We start from the raw sequence: 10,649 nt of genomic DNA, 5'->3' as shown, positions 1-10,649 counted from the left end.
CCTCTGTGGTTCCAGCAGGACCCAGACTGTCATCATGGACTCCTTGCTTCCATTCAGCCCCACAGTGTCACCATGGCCCCTTGGCTCTGTGCTGCCATGTCGTACACAGTGTCACCATGGTCCTCTTAGTGCCACCGGGCCCCGCAGTGTCACAATGGCCCCTTGCTTCCCCAGGGCCCTGCAGTGTCACAATCATCAGAGAATCAACCAGGCTTGAAATGAACTTGGAGAGCACCAAATCCAACCTGGGACCCAACACCACCTTGTCACCCAGACCATGGCACTGAGTGCCACATCCAGTCTTTCCTTAAACACTTCCAGGGACAGTGACTCACTTACCTCTCTGGGCAACCAGTTCCTGTGACCTAACACTGTGCTGCCCAAACATTACTGAGCACAGGGGAAGAATCACTCCTGCTGGGCACACTGTTCCTGATCCTTTTGAGTCCCACGGGTGGGATGTGGGAAATGGTGGAGAGGGAGTGGGGAGAAAAAAGTATCGATTATCAACCAATGAAGGGTCTTGATGTTCATATCCATTCAGACTGCATTAGAAGGTATTGGGGGTCAATATCAATTGGACCAATATCAATTGGTCAGTATCAATTCGTGATACCAAACTATGAACAGGAAAAGAAAACAAGACAACTCAGTTCCCTCTGCTATTTTTTCAATATAGCAGAATCACTTTATATACACTTCCGAAATGTGTCTAATTAACCGCAGTAGAAATGAAAACTTAGATTATTCCTATGGGCTTTTCTTTTTTAAGTGTTGTGAACAAATGTTCATGAGCCTTTTTACCTGAGTGCCTGAACTTAAGAGCTCCAAAAAGAAGAGGCTTCTGGAGTAGTGAAATTCATCACCAACCTCCAAGTGGCTGCAGATCCATGCCCATCAGAGCAGCAATGAACAGAAATGGGCACAGCTTTGTGGCTGCTGTCCCAGCTTTGGCATGGGCCCTGGGCCTGGAGCAGGAGCAGCTCTTGAGGGCCCCAAGGCCGGGGCTCTTGTGCTGCCCTGGGCAGATGGGATGGCAGCAGGGGCTGCAGAGCTCTCAGCACCTCAGGCCGAGGGGAGCAGGGCAGCCAGGGAGCCTCCTTTGGCCTTGGCCAAGCACCTTCCCCCATGGCTGGGGCTGAGTCCTGTGGCAGCTGCAGCTGCTGCTGTGCCCTTGGCAGGGGCTGAGGCCGTGGGGCCAGTGCCCAGAGCAGCCTGGCCTGAGCAGAGCTGTGGGGCCAGAGCCAGCTGGGCTGGGCTGGGCTCAGAGAGGCCCTTGGTGCTGCCCAGAGCTCAGGGCAGCTGGCAGAGCTTGCAGGGAGCTGGGCTGGGCTCCGAGAGCCTGGCCCAGAAACCATCAGTGTCCATCTCAGCCTGGCTGAGCGTGCAGGGGCAGGACTCAGGCCAGGCCTTGTGGGGCAGGGCCAGCGCCTGTGCAAGGCATTGCAAACAGGCAAGTGGCCCAGAGAGGAGGCGGCTCTGTGACCTTGGTGGCAGGGACAGAGCAGGGAGGGGCCCAGGACATTTGTCAGCACCAGCCTCTGTGCCCATGCGTTGGCAGCCCTGGCTGCTGAGCCCAGCTTTGGCCTGGGCTGAGTTTGGCTGTGGCCCAGCTCCATCCTCCTGCGGGGCTCAGGGCCTGTTCCCGGCCATGGCCAGCCCTGGCTGCCTCTCTGCTGGCCCAGAGGCCGGCAGAGCCCGGGGCAGGGCTGTCTGTGCAGCCCCACAGGTGCCAGGGGCTCTGCAGGAGCTGGCAGAGGCTGCCCAGCAGGGAGGCCATGGGGCACAGAGCCCCAAGGCTGCTGTGGGCACCACGGCACAGGGGCCGTTCCCAGCCGCAATGCTCCTGGCCTGGGCTGGGCCTGCACAGGGGCTGGGCCACCATGGCTGGGCCAGCACAGGGCCACAAAGGGGCCACGCAGCCGCTGCCGGGGCTGACAGCAAGGCCAGGCACACACAAGCAATTGCTGAGCATGGCCTGCGCTGGCCAGGCCTGACTGTGCCAAAGGCAGAGCTCAGCTGCCCTTGGCGGCTGCAGCAACACTCCAGAGCCCAAAGAGCCTCCATGGCTGGGCTGGAGACCAAGGCTGCAGGAGGGAAATGCAGGGCTGCTGCGGGATGGGGAGGCCATTGAATTCCAGCACACACCTCAGCTCTCTGATGATCCCAGCACCATGCTGGGCCCTGTTTCAGACTGGAGCAGAGCAGATGTTGATGGGACAGGTGCCCTGCGGGACTGTCAGGGACCTGCAGCTTGCAAGGTGCTCTGATCTCCCTCAGGTGCTCTGGGAGAGATCCAATCCCAGCTGGGCACCTCAGGGCACAAGTAGCACTGCCTGTTCATGGGCACACAGCTGATGTCTGCCTGGAAAGGGACACAGGTTTTAATACCTGTTAGTTTCATAATATACAAGCAAATCTTTTATATCTGTGTCAATTGAGCTTTCTTAAGAAATGGCAAAGTTTTCCAACCAGTAACAGGAATTTTCTGGATCTACTGGATTCTTTGACTGATGGCAGAAGAAGAAATACTGATTTTTCCCTCTCCCTTTGCCACCAACATTTAGTCTAATATTTCATGACCCCCTTCTTTAGGGGTTTCCATCCCTCCTGGTTAAATGGCCATGTCTAAGGACATCTCTTAATTTAGAGCAGCTGGACCTATGTCTTTCCCATTGCTCCAAGACTTCCTCCTGCAGATGTTCTCTGGTCATTACAATGCATCTCCCTTGACGGGCATCATGCTTTGAGCTTCAGAGAATTGCCCAATCTTTCAGAAGTTTAAATACTTCCTTAGTTGTAGTTTTATCTTTTATAGCACCTCTTCCTATATCTTTGTCTAAAATCCTTAGTGTATGGAAATCCCTTGTGGATGGTGGACATGTCAGATGTTGCTGCAATGTCAGAAGGAGCTGGGGAAGTGTTTTGATGTTTATTACATTTTATCATTTCACATTTTTTATGCTGGCCATGAAGAGAAACCTTTCTGTGCCTCTGAGTCTCACCAGTTCCTGACCCCCAAAGGACACAAACCTGATGAGTTGTGGTTCCCATGCCAGTGACTGCACTTGCACCTCCCTCCATCCCCAGAGCAGAGCTCCCTTGTCCCAGAAAGTGCCTGGCACAGGAGGAATGAATGAAACCAGACAGGCTGTGGGAATCAGGGGCAGGGCAGAGCCACAGAGAAGAATGACTTTTGCCTTGGATGGAGCTGTGCCTTCCCTTGGCTTTGTTGGCTGACAAGAAATGAACATCCTTCTGTGTCTCGGGCAGCTCCTCCTCCAAGGAAAGCAGGTGGGAGTTGGAGCCAAGGAGCTGAAAGCTGCAGGTGCAGCCTGGGCTGGAGGGAGCTCAGATTTGCACAAGGCTGCTCTGAGTGCCAGGGCCTGGATGGGGGAAATGGTGGGCTGGGGGTAGGGACAGAGTCTGATTGATTGTCAGCCATGAAGGGTCTTGATTTTCATATCTATTCCAACTGCATGAGGAGGTACTTGGATTCAGTGTCAATTGGAGATTGCACACATCATTTAATTAACAGGGGAAAAAAACTAAAGAGGACCGTAAAAATCTTTTTCTCACTGTCTTTTTAAATATATTGCATTCACTTTGGATATACTACTGAGATCTGTCTAATTAACCACAAATGATTTGAAAATTAAATTCAAATGATTCCCAGAGGCTTGGCTTGTTCAGGTGTTCTGAATGTTAATGAGCCCTGGGACACTGAATTCCTGCACTGAAGAGCTGAAGGCTGAACAAGCCTCTGGAGCAGTGAAATTCAGCAGCAGCCTCCAAGTTGCTGAGGATGTCAGCAGCCCCCAGTGAGGCCATCCCTGCCCAGAGAGCGTGGGGGAATGGGCAGACAAGGAGAGCGTCCCTGGGGCTGGGGCAGCACAACTCAGAGGCAGCAGCGGCTCCAGCTGGGCAATGGAGTGTGGAATGTGGCTGGGAAAGCCCTGCCTGGGCTGGGCCAAGCAGGACACACAAGCCCTGACTCCCATCCACTAAAAAAACTCACTCAATGAGACATTTAAAGGAATTACAATTGTTTGTGTACTCTGAGTTGGACTCCCTGGAGAAATACCAACAAGAGATTGTCAGGAGATCAAAAGAACTAAACAGCCTTTACTGGTGACTTTAGAAAATCAGAGAAATTTTGGGAAAGGGTTTTTTATGACATCGTAGTTGTTTTGGTTTGTTAATTTAAATTTTTTCTAATGTTGAGATTTCTTAATTAATGTATTTATGAATGTGGTGGGTTTTAGTGTCGGTTAAGTATTTATGTATTTATTTTGTTGTGAGATAGGATTAGCAGAAAGGTAAAGTAGGCTTAAAATTCCAAAAGGGTTTAAAGAAAATTTTATTAAAAGTAACTAAAAGGAAAAAAGTAGTAAGAATTAAAATAAATTATTTAGAACACTTTTTTTTTTACAACTTTTTCTTTTTATGACAATGTAAAGAAAATAAATCTAAAATTTCTATTAATTTTACTATTTCTAGAATAGTCATTTTTTAGTTGACTTAGGGAAAGAAGTTTTTCTTGTAAATGTTGTGGAGATTTTTTTACAAGAGGAAAAACATAGGAATTTGTGGTTCTTAATTTTGTCATGGATCACAGTTGTCTGGGGAACCTCTTATTCTGAAGTTGGTTTTTGTGCTACAAGCTGTTTTACAGTTTGTTGATGAGCCATGTCAACTTATGGGGTATTGTTTTAAAGATGAATTCTTTAAAGGTAAAAGATTTTATTATTTACTTTACAAATTATTTGTATCTCTGGGAATAGAGATCTTCTCTAGGGGGTAGTGGATTACTTTTTTTCCTGTTTAAACTTTTTATGAAATTACAGTTTTTTAAAAAGTTGTTTATTTTAGTATGCAGGTTTTGTTTGATATGATTCTGAACATTTTTATTTTTTTATAATTTTATGTGTTATAAAGAAAAAATGTTTTCACTTTATAGTTTACAAGAGGATTTTAATTTTAAAATTAAGATTATTTCCTTCTTTTTAAATTAGATTTAGATTCTTCTTTACTGACTTTGATGGTTTTATGGGTATTTATATGCTTATATTTTGTTTTTTTCTTTTACTTGAGGGAGGATTGAAGTATTGAAAGGGTTAACACCTGACCCACTGGTAACTTGTGGTGGATTTTGTGGTTGGGTTCTGTAAAATTGGTTTTATGGCTGGTTTTGGGGTTTTTATGTTTAATTTTAGTTGTAGGGTTATTTTGTGTGCGTTGTAGGTTGTAGGGGTTTTTGGTTTGAGTTGTGTTGCGTGGCGGGGACCTGATGGTAAGATTTTAATGGCTGTGGCTGGCTTTGTTCTGGTTGGGGTTTTGTAGCCTCTTTTGTTTTCCTGTTTGGGAGTTGTTGGGGTTTGGTTTGGTCAGAATGGGGCCGATGGGGAGGGGGTGGCCCGGAGAGGGGGGAAGGGGCTCAGCCCACGGCAGGGTTGCTTGGTTTGGTTTGGTTTGGTTTGGTTTGGTTTGGTTTGGTTGAGATGGGGGCCAGGGCCAGGGCCGCTGCTTCTTTGTTGACTGGGAAAGAAAGAGGAGGTTCCTGGGTTTTTTCATCTTTAACATTTGTGTTTCACAGAGGCGTGTTCAGTATCTCAGTGGTTTAACAGATTGTCAGTTACACAAAAATTTTCATATTACGTTTTAAAATTCTTTTCATATCAAATTATGACAAACATTCAACCAACAAAAACACTTTTTAAAGCATTGACTTGGCCCATTCAACTTCACAAACTCTAAGCCTGTTCAATTTCATGTTAATCAAAATTTACAGGAGCACAGAAATAGAAGAAGACACAGAAAGAGAGAAAGACAAAAAAGATATAGAGGAGCACACACACAGCTACCAACTCCTGGATTACAGCAGTGTTCAGATGGAAATTCCAAGGGGATCCAGGGCCAAGATGTGTGCTTGCCTTGTGGTCAGCCTTCAATACCCCTTGGTCTCCCTCGGCCTTGGGCTCATTTGGTCCCTCAGGAGCTGGGCTGGGGGCTGCAGAGGTGGCTGTGGAGCATTGCCTGTGCTGTGCCAGGGACTGGCAGCCACTGCTGGGCTGGGATAGAGGCTCTGGGGGGATTGGGGTTCCAGGGCAGGGCAGGGCTGGGCTTCCAGGGCAGGGCAAGGCTGGACCTGCCCCTTCCTCCCCCACACACAGAATGTTTTGAGCCAACAATCTCCTCCAGTCTGTCACAATAGGGAATGTTGGAGATGAAATCCCAATTTTGGCCATGGGCACTGGACAAGAAGGACAGTTCTTTTCCATAGGAAGGAAAGCACAGAGCTCCAGTGTTTGGAAGGCAGGTGAGAGCCTCACTAGGCCAAGGCCATTCAGACTTGTCAGGAATGATATATTTTGTCTGGGAGCTATCTTTGGATGTAGGGAATTTTGGAGGTAGAAGCCCAATCTAGGCCATGGGTACCTGGAGAAGCAGGACAGTTCTTTCCCATGGGAAGGAGAGCACGGAGCCTTCCCCAATGTTTTGGGGACAGATGGGAGGTGACCCTTGTAAAACCACTGCAAGACAGACTTGTCCATGCAATATTCCTATGGGAGCAATCCCTGGATATAAGGAAATTTGGAGGTGAAATCCCAATTCTGTCCATGGGTACCTGGCGGAGAAGGAGAGTTCTTTTCCATTGGGAAGGAAAGCACAGAGCCCCAGTGTTTTAATAGCAGATGAGAAGAGACCCTCAACATTCCATGGTCAGTTGGACCAGTCAGGCAGTGAATGGGAGGCCAGACCAGCCAGACCTCTCCTATGTTCCCTTGCTTTTATGAGGTCCTGCAGTAACACCATGATCCCCTTGGTTCCATGGGGCCCCACAGTGTCCCAGTGATGCTTTGATTCCATGGGGTCCAGCAGTGTCACAATGGACCCTTGGTTCAATGGGGTCCCAGAGTGTCACAATGGCCCCTAGGTTCCAGAAGGCCCTGCAGTGTCACAATGGTCCCAACCATTCCATGTGAGACCCTGCAGTGTCACAATGATCTCCATGGTTCCACAGGCCCCACAATGTCACGGGACTCCTCTGTTCCATGAGCCCTGCAATGTCACAATGAACCTTTGGACCCTGGGGGTTTGCAGTGTCACAATGGTCTCCTTTGGCTCCACAGTGTCACAATGGACCACTGATGACATCAGGCCCTGCAATATCACCCTGGAGTTTTGGTTCCATGCAGCCCTGCAGTGTCACCAAGGCCTCTTGGTTTCACCAGGCCCCAGAGTATCACAATGGTCCTCTTGGTTCTGTGAGGACTCCCAGGGTCACAATGGTCTCACTGGGTCCCTGAAGCCTCACAGTGTCACTATGCTTTGCCTATTCCATTAGCCCACATAGCACCACAATGGTCTCTGTGATTCCATGAGTCCCCTCAGTGTCACAATGGTCTCCTTGGTGCCATGGCGCTCAATAGTGTCATAATGTCCCCTTGGCTCCATGAGGCTGTGTAGTGTCCTAATGGTCTCCCCATGGTTCCATGAGGCCTTGCAATGTCACAGTGGACCCTTGGTACCATTGTGAGACCATTGGTTCTCGCAGTGTCACAAGGGCCCCTTGGTTCCATGACACCCCAAAGTGTCACAATGGTCTCCATGGTTCCATGTGGCCCTGTGGTGTCACAATGGACCCTTGGTTTGATGGGCCCTCACAGTGTCACAATGATCCCTTGGTCTCACAGGGCTCCACAGTGTCACAATGGCCCCACGGCCTCACAGGGCCCCACAGTGTCACAATGGTCCCTTGGTGTCACAGGGCCCCACAGTGTCACAATGGTCCCTTGGTCTCACAGGGCCCCACAGTGTCACAATGGTCCCTTGGTCTCACAGGGCCCCACAGTGTCACAATGGTCCCTTGGTTCCATGGGCCCTGTGCTGCTGCATTCCCCCCTCCCCTTCTCAGGCTGCCCTGCCAGCTGAGAAATGCTCCTTGGGCCTCGGCCTTGGCCAACAGCCCCTGGGCTCAGCTCCTCTGCAGCTCATCCCAAACACTGTCTGCTCCAGGCACTGCTGCTGCCCAACCAGCTCCTGCTTTCTGTAGGAGCAGCCCTGGGAACTGGTTTTGTTCCCTCAGTGGCACAACATCCCTGTTCTCACACTGCCAAAGCATGCTGTTGGTGCCAAGTGTGGCCAGGATGACTTAACCTTACCTACATTGCCTTAGTCACAAGGTCTAAGTGAAGCTAAACACCGCTAAGAGTTGTTGTTTCCCTAAGTTGCTATGTTTAATATAAGTTATAAGCTGAGTCAAATACTGTTAAATGTTAATCCTCTGTTAAATTGCAAAGACATAGGTTAAAAGTTAGATTAAATCCTGCTAAATGCTGTTTTTTGCTTAATTGTGAAATTGAAGGTATCAGTTAAGGTTAAGGTGTAAGTTAAGTCCTGTTAAGTTTAAGCTCTGTTAAGCTTTTGGGCCTTATTCCTTTCATCCTTGCCCTCACTGTCCTTGTGTCACACACACACAGGGGCAGTTCTCAGTTCATTTCTAGTTTGATTGCCTGGACTTTGTTTGCTTTTGTTGTTGCTTTGTTTCCCTGCTTGGCCTGAAGTGTCCAGTCAGGAGCAGAGTGACTCTTGCCAAGGAACTTTGTGCTGCTGTCCCTTAATATTCAATCTGGTTTTTGCTGATCCCTTGCTGGGGATTTTTTCAGCACACTCAAGGCCTCGTTGGTACCAGGGTGAAGGAGCCCTGGCCCAGGCTCTGGCCCTGGGGGACACGGGGACGCTGCCGGGGGGTCCCTGTCCCCCTGTGCCACCCCCAGGGCCCCGGGCCCCCGTCCCCGTGTCAGGCTCTGGGGTCGATCTCGTGGAACATCCTCTGGGGGAGGCTGCGGCTCCAGGGGCGGGGGGACCCGGGGGGACCGGGGACCCCGCTGTGCACGAGCAGGGTTGGACTGCTCTAGGGGGAACTGTGAGGGGGGCCGGGGTAGAGTGACCTCCCTAGGGACCTCACACAGCCCCTGTGATGTCACACAGCCATCTCTGTGATGTCACACAGTCCCCTGTGATGTCACACAGCTGCCCTGTGATGTCATGGAGTCCCCGTGTGATGTCACACAGTCCCCTGTGATGTCACATTTCCTCCTATGATGTCACACAGTCCCCTGTGATGTCACATAGGCCCCTGTGATGTTACAGAGCTGCTCTGTGATGTCACAGAAGACTCTGATGTCAAAGAGTCACACTGCAATGTCACAGTTTGTTCTGTGATGTCACAGCCGGCTCTATGATATTACACAGCCACCCGGTGATGTCACAACCCACTCCCTCATGTCACAGAGCCACCATCTATGACAGCACGATCTGCTCTATGGGCTCACACTATGATGTCACATACAGCAGTGTGATGTCACAACCCTCTCAGTGATGTCACAAAACCCTCTCTGTGATGTCATAGTGCCACTCTTTAATGCCACAGCACGCACTTTGACCTCACAGCCAGCTCTATGATGTCATACAGCCATGCCATGATGTCACAGCCTGCTCTGTGATGTCACACAGTTCCCACTATGATGCTGTAGCTGCTCAGTGACCTCACACAACAAACTCTGTGATGTCAGAGCCCAATCTGTGACCTCACACAGCCCACCCTGTGCTGTCACACAGCCCCTTGCTGACATCACAGCTGCTCTGTGCCTCCATGACACAGCCACAGAGGAGCTGCTGTGACACAGCCCCCTCTGGGACATGCCACAGCCCCTGCCAGTGCTGAGCCCCTGGGAGCTCTGTCTGTGCCCTGCTGGTGTCCCTGAGAGGCCCTGGCAGTGCCCCAGCCCTGCTGGGCTGTGCACAGGAGCTGCTCCTGGCCAGAGCTGTCTCTCTGCAGCTCTGCTGCCCTTGCCAGGAGCTGCCTCTGGGCCAGGAGCCCGGCCCAGCTCAGAAGCACAGACACAGCACAAGTACTTTAATCATCCTCTGGGGCTTTGGTGCTCTTTGCATCAGACTCAGTCCCTCAGAGTGTGCTCAAAGAACTTCTCAGGGATTCAAAAAGAGGGTGAAACAATGAAGTTTCTCATACTTTAAATTGATCCTTCTGAGGGACAGGACTGAGAAAGCATCCCCCGGTTCCAGGTAGAGGAGAACACTGGTGGCAGTGATGACAGCTGGGGACAAGCAAGGCAAAGGTGTCTCTGGTGCTGAGCAAACCTGCGCCTCTGTCCCTGCAGGCTGTTGGCATCCCCCGGCTGCCCCACCTGGCTGGCCCCTTCCTTTGCTGACAGCTCTGCCTCCTGCCTGCCTCTGCCTGCCCACACAAAGCCTTGGGCTGCTCCAGGCTCCTGCTGGGGGACGTGCTGCACCTCAGCCCTGCCCTGGCAGGGAAATTCCTTTCTCCTGGTGTCCACTCTGGGCCTCCCCAGCTGCCCTTGGTGCTATTATGTCTTCTTCAGGCTCATTCCCACTAGGAAGAAAAGCTCCAGCCTCTCTGAAACCGCCCTTCCATCCCTCCCAGGCTACCCCTGTTCTGTCCTCAGTCTCCACACCACTGACCCCAGAGCCTGGAGACTCTCCCTGCCGGTTTTGTGATGAGGCCTCCAAACCCCATCTTGGGAGATTTTTTACTCCTCTCCAAGGTCTGTGAAAATGGAAAAATAGTGATCAAAGTTATTTTCTCCCAAATCTTGCAGTGACAA

This window comes from Agelaius phoeniceus, unplaced genomic scaffold, assembly GCF_051311805.1.
Source record: "Agelaius phoeniceus isolate bAgePho1 unplaced genomic scaffold, bAgePho1.hap1 Scaffold_115, whole genome shotgun sequence".
Taxonomy (NCBI): Eukaryota; Metazoa; Chordata; class Aves; order Passeriformes; family Icteridae; genus Agelaius; species Agelaius phoeniceus.
The sequence above is the reverse complement of the archived record's forward strand: the minus strand, read 5'-3'. Positions refer to the sequence as shown.